General features: G+C 48.2%; 1 protein-coding gene across 9 annotated transcripts in view; it reads right to left on the bottom strand.

Annotated features, from left to right (window-relative positions):
• CHKA (choline kinase alpha) overlaps window positions 1–12,491 on the bottom strand; it is a 60,734-nt gene extending 48,243 nt beyond the window's left edge. For 4 of the 9 annotated variants that reach the window (XM_049642161.1, XM_049642180.1, XM_049642171.1 and 1 more), the window contains exon 1: window positions 12,351–12,491. The gene's annotated coding sequence lies outside the window, so the exon portion shown is untranslated. Of the gene's footprint in view, window positions 1–12,145; window positions 12,242–12,350 lie in introns of those variants that run through there. The other 5 variants (XM_049642147.1, XM_049642151.1, XM_049642123.1 and 2 more) reach the window with 3 other exon arrangements.
• Between the last annotated feature and the right edge of the window lie 6 nt (window positions 12,492–12,497).

The raw sequence follows: 12,497 nt of genomic DNA, 5'->3' as shown, positions 1-12,497 counted from the left end.
ATTATCTATAATAAGAGCTCATCTGCTTCTTGATTAATTTTCCAACCCTCAACTTCAGAGAACTAGGTATTCTTCTCCCCCAACTTGTCTTTCTCTACATCAGCTCCATTGTTCCAGAGCTGGTAGCACACCCCTTTCCAACAGAAGTCTAGGCTGCTAGACAGTAAAGCAGCTCGGGGAGATTTATATGTTACCTACACCCCGGGGCAAGTCCGCAAAACCCCAAAACCCGGCAGTGCACAAAAGAAATCAAGTTCCTCTTAATTTGCTACTAGGCCCTCACCATTCGAACAGGCTACTCTAACATGTAGCCATAAAGCACAATTAATTCCCGGACGTAATATACTGGCAAAGTGTAAATCGTCAAGGAAGGGGAGAGAAAATGGACACTTCTCCACTACGAGGTAAATGAGACAAGGCCACTGACGTCACCGTTTGGGACACAGCTGTTTTTCACCTGGGAGGCCAGCGGTGGCCGAAGTGCTCCCCTTTGAAACACAGGGAACAAGTCGCTTGAAGTGACCCCACCATAAGAAGAGGAAGCAAGGGAAGGCAGCTACTGCTGCCACAGCTGGAAAGTTACCCCTCTGCTTTCTCCTGTCCGGACCGTCACGTGGGACAGGACAGTGCTGCCCGGAAGCTCCTCACCCCCTCTCCAGGCATAAAGTCACAGGAGTGAGCTGTCATCTTGGTTCCACAGCACAAACAGAGGAAACAAAGGCCACTTCGCAAATCTGTCCAGACTCTCCGCCCACCTTGCCAAAAGCATCGAATGCTACCATCAGCTGTTGGCCACGAAAACTGTTATGCAATTTTGGTTGCTCTGTAAAGTTCACACAGCGTGTTAAACACACTCTACATGTGAAAGGAAGTCAAGGGGTGTCTGCACGTGACTCGTGATGTCACAATTGTGAGTTCGAGCCCCACACTGAGTGTAGAAATTACTTACAATAATAAAATGGAGGAGGAGGAGGAGGGAGGGGGGAGGAGGGGAAGAAGAGAAAGAAGAGGAGGAGGAGGAGGAGGAGGAGGAGGAGGAGGAGGAGGAGGAAGGGGCCCCTGGGTGGCTCAGTTGGTGGCTCACCAATTCTTGGTGTGGCTCAGGTCATGATCTCACAGTTCATGGGTTCAAGCCCCGTGTTGGGCTCTGCACTAACAATGCGGAGACTGCTTGGGACCCTCTCTCCCTCTCTCTCTCTCTCTCCCTGCTCCTGCTCACTCACTCTTTCTCTTTTTCAAAATAAATAAACATCTAAAAAAAAAAGAAGAAATCATAAACAAAATTGTTAATAAAAATAAATAAAAGGAAGACAGACTGGAGTCCATGAGGTCATCAAAACTTTCTCAGCCCCAGGAAAAAAGCTTAACAGTCCAGTAGATGTGATTTATTTGGGCTGCATCATGTGACCCACTTTAACACATCAGCATCAGGAAGCTGGCATACACAGTACAGATTTGGGCACTTGGCGAATGTCACATCCCGAGATTCAACTACCGGTCTGTAGGTTAAGAAGTAGCTGGGGAGGGGCGCCTGGGTGGCTCAGTCGGTTGTGTGTCCGACTTCAGCTCAGGTCGGGATCTCACACTCTGTGAGTTTGAGTCCCGCGTCAGGCTCTGTGCCGACAGCTCAGAGCCTGGAGCCTGCTTCAGGTTCTGTGTCTCCCCCTTTCTCTGCCCCTCCCCTACTCATGCTCTGTCTTTGTCTCAAAAATGAATAAAAATTTAAAAAAAATTTTTTTTAAAAAGAAGTAGTTGGGAGATTTTGCTGAAGAACAAATTTCAACTACAAGTTATAAGGCAAACATATAAGAGAGAGCTTCTGAGCTAGTCTCTGCATTTGCATCTAGGAGTGGCTTCAATGTTTTCAACTCTTTATGCTACAGAGTGCATTTCTCTAAAATGTTGGAGTATAATCACTTCGCTAGATGGGGTTTATTGTGTGATACAGCTTTTATTTTAGGAACACATTTTTAAACAGTTTTAAAACTGGCTCGCATCCTTTATTTGTAGACTTAGCAGGTCTCAAAGAGGTCACTTGATTCCTATTTGATTCCACAGCAGAGTCTAAGCGGGAAAATCCCATGCTATAGTGATACAACTTAGAGGAGTGCCCGAAGTCTTGAAATATGACATTCCTAATGTCAAACATCTACATACCTTTTTTTCCCAATTTTTCAACAGCCGTTTTTTTAAGCTTTTATTTTTTATTTCTATTTTTTCAGTAGGCTCTAAGCTCAGCATGGAGACCAACACGGGGCTGGAACTCATACCCGTGAGATCAAGCCTTGGGCCGAGATCAAGATTTGGATGCTTCACCTTACTGAGCCACCCAGGCGCCCCTTTTTTCTTCTTCATTTTGTTTTAGTAATCCCTACACTCAACGCAGGGCTTGAATTTACAGCCCCGAAGTCAAGGGTTTCCGTAGTGCAGTGGTTATCACGTTCGCCCGGCAACCCTGAAGTCAAGAGCCAGCCAGGCACCCCTATTTTTTTCCAATCTTTAAATTGTGATAAAACACACGTATCAATTTACCACCTTAACCGTTTTTAAGCGCACAGTTCAGGGGCATTAAGTGTATTCACACTGTTTTTGCAAACACCACCACCATTTGTCTCCACAACTCTTTTTATCTTGCAAAACTGAAACTGAGCCATTGGGCACTAGGGCTCCATTCTCCCCCCCCCCCCCCCCCCCCCCCCCGCCCCGGCCACCACCATCTACTCTGTGTGTATGAATATGACTACGCTAGAGGTCTCACAGAAGTCGGATCGTACAATATAGGTCTTTTGTGTGACTGGCAAGCATTTCACTTAGCATGTCCTCAAGGTTAATCCCTGTGGTAGCATGTGTCAGAACCTCCTTCTTTTCGGGGCGCCTGGGCGGCTCGGTTGGTCGAGCGTCCAACTCTTCATTTAGGCTCAGGTCACGATCCCAGGGTCATGGGATTGAACTGAGTATGGAGCCTGCTTAAGCTTCTCTCTCTCCCTCTGCCCTTCTCCCCAGCTCGAGTGCGCGCTTTCTCTCAAATTAAAAAAAAAGACTCTCTTTAAGGTCAACAAATATTCCATTGTACGTAAATGGGACATTCTGTTAATCCATTCATCCATCAAAAACACCTGTATATCTTTAATTGTTTGGAAAAGGATTCATATTCAGGCGTATCAGCTCAATGTTCAGGGAATGATCAACCCAAGAACCTGCCTACTCCAGGGAAATCTTGAACAAAAGATTTTCACCTGCTAAACTACGATGGGGAGTTATCTGATCCACACCTAACCAACCGTATTTTGCTAAAAAGCAAAAAAGCTCCTGAAATGTCTGCAAATTATCCACAAGTAACTGGGCATCAGGTCCAGCGCGCGGACTCAGTCTCCCTGGGGCTCACCGCCTGGAAACAAAAGGTTTCACTTTTTCTCAAAGTCAAATGACTGGGGGCAAGGGGGGGGGGAATTCAAACACAACCACTATCTCCACAGAGAAAGGACTGGCAAGAACAAAGGACTGGATACATAGAAAATAGAAGACGGTGAAATACCAAAACAGCCAATGAATTTGGAGCACAAACGGAATAAGGAAAAAAAGGGGGGGGGGTGGATGTTTGCAAAACTTCTTCTGACCATCTAAAACTCAACTTGAAATAATCATAGCTCAGGTGGAGGGGAAAAAAACAAAACAAAACTAGAGTGAAACGCCAGCATCAGTGTGTGGTAATCAGGAACAGAGGCCTTAACCCCGAGCCTGGAGGCAGAGTTAAGAGAACAGCCTTTGACCTTGGTGAGCTGCTGGCTCCCAGACAGCTGTGTGGCCTTGGGCAAGTTACTCGATGCCTTTTAAGCCTGTCTTCTCACCATAAAACGATGCAGGAGCATCTGATAGGGGTTTTTGTGACGATCAGGTAATGCCAGCCGCTCACCAGGAGCAATGGTAAAGCAAAGGCGCATGTGTTAAGAGCGGGCCAAACGGACAAAAGGGGAAAGCTGGTCTTCAGCCCCGTATTCCAAGGGCTGTTCAACCTTGGCACTGTTGACACTTGGGGTCTGAGAATCCTCTGCTGGAGGAAGAGGAGGGGTTGTCCTTTGTACTGTAAGATGGTTAGTGGTACCCCTGCTCTCCACCCACTACATCCCCTTAGTGCCACCACCGCAACCACCACCCAATCGTGGTAATCCACATGTCCCACAGAAAGGGTTCCTAAAACACCGATTTTTTTTTTTTTTAAGTTTACTTATTTATTGTGAGAAAGACAGCAGACAGAGGAGGGGCAGAGAGAAAGGGAGAGCGAGAGAATCCCAAGCGGGCACCGCACTGTCAGTGCAGAGCCCGACGTGGGGCTCGAACCCACGAACCGTGAGATCGTGAACTGAGCCGAAACCAAGAGTCAGATGCTTAACTGACTGAGCCACCCAGGCGCCCCCCCCCCCCCAAATACCCATTTCAAGCCACTATTCTTTTTTTTTTTTTTTTAACCTTTATTGATTTTTGAGACAGAGAGAGAGCATGAACAGGGGAGGTTCAGAGAGAGAGGGAGACACAGAATCAGAAACAGGCTCCAGGCTCTGAGCTGTCAGCACAGAGCCTGATGTGGGGCTCGAACTCACAGACCGTGAGATCATGACCTGAGCCGAAGTCGGATGCTCAACCGACTGAGCCACCCAGGCGCCCCTCAAGCCACTATTCTTAGCATCCTTGGAAGGTAGCATGCTTCTTCCTGCTCTTCTCACCAGAGAGGTTCTTGCACCTTTCAGAGTTCAGGGGTGCTGCCACTTTCTCCACAAAGGGCTCCCGCATCACTCCTAGCTCACGTGGACCTCCCAGGCCTTATTGTCTTACTGTTTCATCATCAGCCCTTGGGTCACTGGGACACTGAACAGAAAAAGCACCGGCCACAGTGAGATGTGTAAATATGTTATGAATGACAAGGAGTGGCGCCTGGCTGGCTCAGTCAGTAGAATGTACAACTCTTGACCTCGGGGGTTGTGAGTGTGAGCCCCAGGTTGGGTACAGAACTTGCTTACACACATACATAACTTATGAAAGACATGTACTGTACAACCTCGTTGTGGATACAAAACAGACCCCTGAAAAGCTAAAGACAAGGGCTGTCCAAGGGCAGGACAAGATTCTCCACCAGCTGATAGAGGATGGTGAGATAGTGGAGGGGGCTAGGCTGGCTGCCAGGGTTCCACTGCAGGGAAAAACCCAGAAGAAGCAGGGAAAAACCCAGAAAAAACCGATCTGGCATCGGTGTCAGAGCTGGACAAGCTAAGAGGCTAGACTGAAAAAAAAAAAAAAAAAAAAAAATCCTGGAACTAATAAGAATTATAGCAAGGTTGCAGGATACAACGTTAACATAAAAGTCAATCACTGTCCCCTATACTAGCAATGAACAAGTACAAATTAAAATCAAAAACCTATTCTCACATACATCAGCAACCAAAAAATGAAACATTGAAGTATAAATGTAACAAAATACCAACAAGATCTATAAGAAGAAAAATACAAGCCTCTAATGAAAAATATCAAAGAACTAAATAAAATGAAGAAATATCCCATGCCCATGGATAGGAAGACTCAATATTGCCAAGATGTCAATTCTTCCCTACTTGTGTAGATCCAACGAATCCCAATCAAAATCCCAATGTTGGCAAACTGACTCTGGAGTTTACATGGAGGGGCGAAACACCCAGAATAGCCAATCTGGTATTAAAAGAGGAGAACAAAGTCAGAGGACTGACACTACCTGACTTCAAGACTTACTACAAAGCTGCATAATCAGGACTGTGTGGTGTTGGCAAAACAATGGACAAACAGATCGATGGAACAGATTGCACAGCCCAGAAATAGATCCACATAAATACAGTCCACTGATCTTGACAAAGAGCAAAGGCAATTTAGTAGGGAAAGGACAGTCTTAACAAATGGTGCTGGAGTGACTAGACATTCACATTTAAAAAATGAAATCTAGACACAGACCTTACATCCTTCCCCAAAGGTAACACAAAATGGATCCTAGATGTAAATGTAAAATGCAAAACGACAAACCAGACTATAACAGGAAATCACCTAAACAACCCTGTTATGGTGATTACATCTTAGATACCACACCACAGGCATGATCCACGAAAGAAATAATTGATAAGCTGGACTTCATTAAAATTTAAAACTTCTCCGCAAAAGACGTCATTCAAGAAAATAAGACGACAACCACAAACTGGAAGAAAATACCTGCAAAAGACACACACAGGACTATCGGCCAAAAGATACAAAGAACCCTTTGATCACGACAATAAGGAGATAAACAGCTCAACTTAAAAAATGGGCAAAAACCCTAAACACACGCCTCACCAGAGAAGACAGGCAGAGGACAAGAAAGCATATACATCACATGTCCTTAGGGAATTGCAAATTAAAACCACAAGACACCAGCTCACACCTATCAGAGTGGCCCAAATCTAGACCACTGACCCCGAATGCGGGCAAGGGTGCGGAGCGACAGGAGCTCTCGCTCACAGCTGGCGGGACACGACGGAGCAGCAGCCCTGGAGATCAGACCAGCACTATCTTTTTTTTTTTTTTAATGTTTTTATTTATTTTTGAGACAGAGAGAGACAGAGCATGAACAGGGGAAGGGCAGAGAGAGGGGGAGACACAGAATCCGAAACAGGCCCCCAGGCTCTGAGCCGTCAGCACAGAGCCCGACGCGGGGCTCGAACCCACGGACCGCGAGATCGTGACCCGAGCCGAAGTCGGACGCTTAACCGACTGGGCCACCCGGGCGCCCCACACCAGCAGTATCTTAACAAAACGAAACATGCTCTTACCCCACGAGCTAGCAACCGCACCCCTTCATATTTACTCAAAAGAGGAGAAAGCTGATGTCCGCACAGAAAGCCGCACATGGATATTTACAGCAGCTTTCTTCCTAACTGCTGAAACTTAGAGGCAACCAAGGTGTCCCGCAGTAGGTAAACGGACAGACCGTAGTCCATCCGGATGAAACAGTGTTCAGTACTACAACGACCCACACTATCAAGCCACGAAGGAGACTTTTAAATGCAGGCTGTTAAGTGAAAGAAGCCAATCGAAAGGCTACATACTTCGTGCTTCCCATCATTCGACATCTGAGAAAAGGGGTTGGGAGGAGAGAGGGGTAAATAAACAGGCAGAGGACAGAGGACCTTCAGGGCACAGAAGCTACTCTGCAGGTTGCTACGACGGTGGAAATGCGTCCTCATCCATTTCTCCAAACCCACAGAACGCACAACACTGGAAGTGAACCTTAGCGTAAAGTAAATCATGGACTTTGAGTGACGGTGATGTGTTGATGTAGGTTCACGGATTTTAACAAACGTACCACTCTGGTGTGTGGGGCGGGGGGCGATGTCAACAGTGATGGGGGTTTTGGTGGGGTGGGGGACTGGGCTATATGGGAACTCTCGGTACTTTCTGCTCAGTTTGGCTGTGAACTAAAACCGTTCTAAAACAAATTAAGTTTATTTTTTCTAAGTAAGCTCTATGCCCAGTGTGGGGTTCGAGCTCACGACCCCAAGATCAAGAGTCACATGCTCCACTAAGCCAGTCCTATGCTCCATGTTTATTCATTTTTTAAAAAAGTAAGACCCCTTAAGGGACCAAATTTTCACAGTAAACAGTAAAAACAAAATGTAAATGAAACATCTTGGAAAATGAAACTAAAAGTTACTTATAACATAAGTTATAATGCAACCGTGCACATAAAAAGGAAATTAGGTAGGGAATTTTGGCATAATTTTACCAAAAAGTTAATGATGACACACCATAAACCGTAATTCACTCCCTGTTTGACTTTTATTGCATCATTCTGCAAATACATCTACGGACTTGGCCAGTCTTTTCAAGGGCTTCTCTCTGTTTTCTGATGTTTAAATGATTCTATTGTGAAGGGCTCATGGTATCATCCTCCCCATCAATTTTCAACTGTTAGTGGGTCTGTGGGATATATTGTGTCAACAGGTATGTGTGAAACTTTAACAGCCCTCAAGCGTTTCTTCCAGCAAACTTCAGGAAATCTTGCAGAGATCTGCAATTTCATTTCACAACTGACTGTGACTTTTATCAATCAGCAACGAGAGTGATAATAACAAACACTTGATTTGATGGGCCTGGACAAAAGTTAGTGTTCAGCTGTGACAGTTGGGCATGGACAAAATTTTTGAGCGGTCAGTTTATCAATGACAATTTCTATGTTATGGTAATTTTTTTAAACATTTATTTATCTTTGAAAGAGAGAGAGACAGAGTGCGAGCAGGGAGGTGCTGAGAGCAAGACACAGAATCTGAAGCAGGATCCAGGGTCTGAGCTGTCAGCACTGAGCCCAACTTGGGGCTCGAACCCACGATCCGTGGGATCATGACCTGAGCTGAAGTCGGACGCTTAACTGCCTGAGCCACCCAGGCACCCCTATGTTATGGTAATTCTTATCTTTCCCTATACCACTGCTAAAGGACTCAGGCAAACAACAGTCTGATTACAGAGACCCCTGCCATCAATCACATTAAAAGGATAGTGAAGAGGCCAATTTAAGCTAAAATCCAGTGCCTACCACAAGTCAGGCACTATCCCACTGCTGGAGACACAAGGATGAACAGGAAATGCCCTCTAGGAATTAATTCAATCTAACGTGGGAGTCAAAGAATAAACACACAGATGTGGTAAGTGCTGTTGCCGTGAAGGTGTGTATGTATATGAAGTGCTATGGAAGACAAACAAACAGGGAAGAAATTAATTCTGTTTCTCCCTAAGCCAGGCCTCGAAGGAGGAAGTTTAGAAGCAGACACCAGGCTGCCAAGCAGAGTAGAGGCGCAAAGAAAGGCCTGGAGACTGAAAACACAAAGCTCATTCAGGAAACGCAGGGTCCAGTGTAACTAGCTCCCTGTTCCTTGTTGCTGGCAAGGGGGGAGAGCGATTTTTAAACAATAGCAACAACAACAAGAAAGAACCACTCTAAAAAGGGAGGCTGGGGCCCAGGCTGAAAGCACGCCAACAAGTTTGGATTTTAATCTCCAGCTACAGGAAGCCACAGTAAACTTTTAAAGCTAAAGGAACAGGGGCGCCTGGGTGGCTCAATCAGTTGAGCCTCTGACTCTGGCTCGGGTCATGACCTCACAGTTCGTGGGTTCGAGCCCCGCGTCGGGCTCTGTGCTGACAGCTCGGAGCCTGGAGCCTGCTTCGGATTCTGTGTCTCCCTCTCTCTCTGCCCCTCCCCACTTGTGCTCTGTCTCTCTCAAAAATAATAAACATTAAAAAAATTTTTTTTAATTTTTTAAAACAAGAATAACAATATTTGAGAAATACCGAGCAACGAGATATAGAATGGATGGGGGTGGGGGGGGACCGAAAGTGCAAGGACATCCACAGGTGCCTCCTGGTACAGGGTCTAAGCAAGGGCGCAGGCCTGGACTCCTGGCTTCAGAAACAGCAAACAGAGGAGACAGCAGGTGTGAACGCAAAAGGCAAAAGCGGCTCACCAGGTCTCAGCTGTCACTGCAGGCAGAGGAGGGGCCTCTGGGGGAGTGCAAAGGTGGCAGTGGTCCTGCAGCTCTGGCCAGCTGCTGTTACAACTCCAAGACAGAAAGCAGCAAAAGCATATTCCAGGGTGGGAAGGAGCAAAAGGGTTAAACGTGGGACAGACTAGACGGACTGAGTTGAGGTGGCGAGGTCTGATAAACCCCTGCGGATAGACCAGCACTCAGTAAAAAGCTGAAAGATTGTGAAGTGTCAATAACACGATAGCCAGAGACACAGGAAGTGCCACCTGCCTGTGGAGGGCCACTGGATTTCGACCCAGAGGAATCCCTTTCCTCACTCTGAACTGCCTCTTTTGCCCCCCACCTTTTTTTGAGAGAGAGAGAGAGAGAGGGCACAAGTGAGCGAGGGACAGAGAGACAGAATCACACAAGGAGCAGGGGGAGGGAAGAGAGAGTGGGGGAGGGGGAAGAGAGTGGGGGAGGGGGAAGAGAGAGTGGGGGAGGGGGAAGAGAGTGGGGGAGGGGGGAGAGAGGAGGAGGGGACAGGGGGAAGGGAGAGGGAGGGAGAGGAAGGGAGAGGGAGGGAGAGGGAGGGAGGGAGAGGGAGGGAGAGGGAGGGAGGCAGGGAGGGAGGGAGAAGCAGAGCTCACCTGAAACAGGGCTCAAGTTCAAGAACCAAGAGCTCATGACCTGAGCCAAAGTCAGATGTGTAACAAACTGAACCACCCAGGAGCCCACCTCTTTTGCCCCTTTTTAAAGCTAGGCATCACCCACTTCCCATGTGCTAAATCACCTCTTTTCTCATGAAACCCATTCCATAATTACATCCTGTTGCAGAAAACAGGACTAAGAGGCAATGTATACCATAGTTTTAAAAGGTCCTCTAAACAAAAAGGACAGCTTCCAAGACTACTTCTGCGAGTACCAATTCCTGGAGAAAAGAAAACATCTTCAATGCTCTTACAGTAACAGTTACTAATTTTTTTTTAATGTTTATTTATTTTTGAAGGAGAGAGATAGAACATGAGCAGAGAGAGAGGGGACACAGAATCGGAAGCAGGCTCCAGGCTCTGAGCTGTCAGCACAGAGCCCAACACGGGGCTCAGACTCACAAACCACGAGATCACGACCTGAGCCGAAGTCGGACGCTTCACCGACTGAGCTGCCCGGGTGCCCCTATTCATTCTTTTAATGAAAGTGTCTGCAAAACCATCACATTCAGGTAGGCCTGAAAATTCTCAAAGAAAAGGGTGATAGAGACCATCCCAGGCCATGTAATCATCAGTCTGTATAAACGAGAAACCCAGAGGGGCTGGAGGTCAGTGGCTATTCGCTGATGTCAGAGTCTGAGAGACTAGGTCTCTGGTACCCCACTCCTGCCCCAGTGCTCTTGCCTGTTGCCTGTGAGGATGTTCGGACACCCGGGATCCAGCCTTACGACATTCCCTTGTGGGCCCTTTCAGGGGAGTGTCACTGGTCCGTTAGGCTGTTGTCTTTTGCTTAAAACTGTCATTGGAGGGGCGTCTGGGGGGCTCAGTCGGTTGAGCGTCCGACTTCGGCTCAGGTCCTGATCTCACAGTTGGTGAGTTTGAGCCCCGCGTGGGGCTCTGTGCTGACAGCTGGGAGCCTGGGTCCTGCTTCGGATTCTGTGTCTCCCTCTCTCTCTCTGCACCTCCCTGCTCACACTCTGTCTGTGTCTCTCCCTCAAAAATAAATAAACATTAAAAAAATTTTTTTTAATAAGTAAAATGAAAATTAAAACACCTTCCACTGGGCAAGCTCCTTTGATTCCCACCTTTGGCTCCTACTGCTCGCAAGCAAATCCGTGAGAGGGGCCAGAGGCACAACAAGGAAGTGAAGTTCTGCTGCAAGACTGGGCACAGAAAAGGAATCAAGTGACTAAACTTGGAGTTGGGGATTATCAGCGGCGGGCGGCCAGTTTCTAGATACTACACTCAGCCTAGTCAACCAGCGAAAAGACAACGGGCAGAGAAAGAAATGCGCTTTTGAAGGTCTAGGGGCGCCTGGGTGGCTCAGGGCACCATCTCGAGGGTCGTGAGTTCGAGCCCCGCGTCCAGCTCACTGCTGTCGGGTGCAGAGCCGGCTTCAGATCCCCTGTCCCCCCCTCTCTGTCCGTCCCCCACCTGCGCTCTCTCAAAAACAAACAAACACACAAACAAAGGTCTAAGTAGGTCCCACGCTAAACGTTAAACGGTCATCTCCTGGGGCCAGAGTGGCAACGAAAATCAAGGCAGCCCCTTGTCCTCTTCGGTCTGAACAAACACACGCGTACGTTTTTTTGGTCATTTAAATATATGGCTAAATATTTTTAGCTTAAGCAAAGGGGAGGCCCTTTCCACCTCGCTCCTCGTCATTCCTGGAGCCACACCTCCTAAACTCGGACCACGAATACACCCCGATGTCTGAGCAGCGTTAGCGGGGAAGGGGCAGATGTTACCCCCAGGACACGAACGAGTGAATCCCGGGGGGCGGGGAGCAGGTCGTGGACGCGGGCAACTAGCAGCAAAGGCACCAAGTGTCTTCTTTTAAAGCCAGTCACAACATCGCTCCTCACTCGAGGCCCTGACCCCCAAAGGGGGGGCCTCCCCCGGCAAGGTTTAAGAAGCTTCGGCACAAACCGCACTTGGTGATGATTCAACGGTATTGTTCTGCTCGGAGGAGACCTGTCTTCGCCTGGCACCGGGATCCGTTCAACAGCCGGTCTTCTGGAAGGTCTGGGGGGGGGGGGGGGCTTGGATTTCCCGTGGGGTCCGCCCCCCGCCCCGGCCAGCGGCTCCCCGCGTCCGCCCTGCGCGCCCACCCCGGCGGGGCGCCGCCACCGACCTGATGACACTGATGTGGAACTGGTCCTCGCGAAGGCCCCGCCAGGCGCCGGGCAGGAACTCCTTGCACCACAGATAGGCCCTGCGCCGCGTCCGAGGCTCGGGCTGCTCGTCGGCCGGCGGCGGCGGCGGCGGCGGCGGCGGCGGC

This window comes from Panthera uncia, chromosome D1 (assembly GCF_023721935.1).
Source record: "Panthera uncia isolate 11264 chromosome D1, Puncia_PCG_1.0, whole genome shotgun sequence".
NCBI lineage: Eukaryota > Metazoa > Chordata > Mammalia > Carnivora > Felidae > Panthera > Panthera uncia.
Note: the sequence above shows the minus strand (reverse complement) of the source record. Positions and strands in the feature narration are given on the sequence as shown.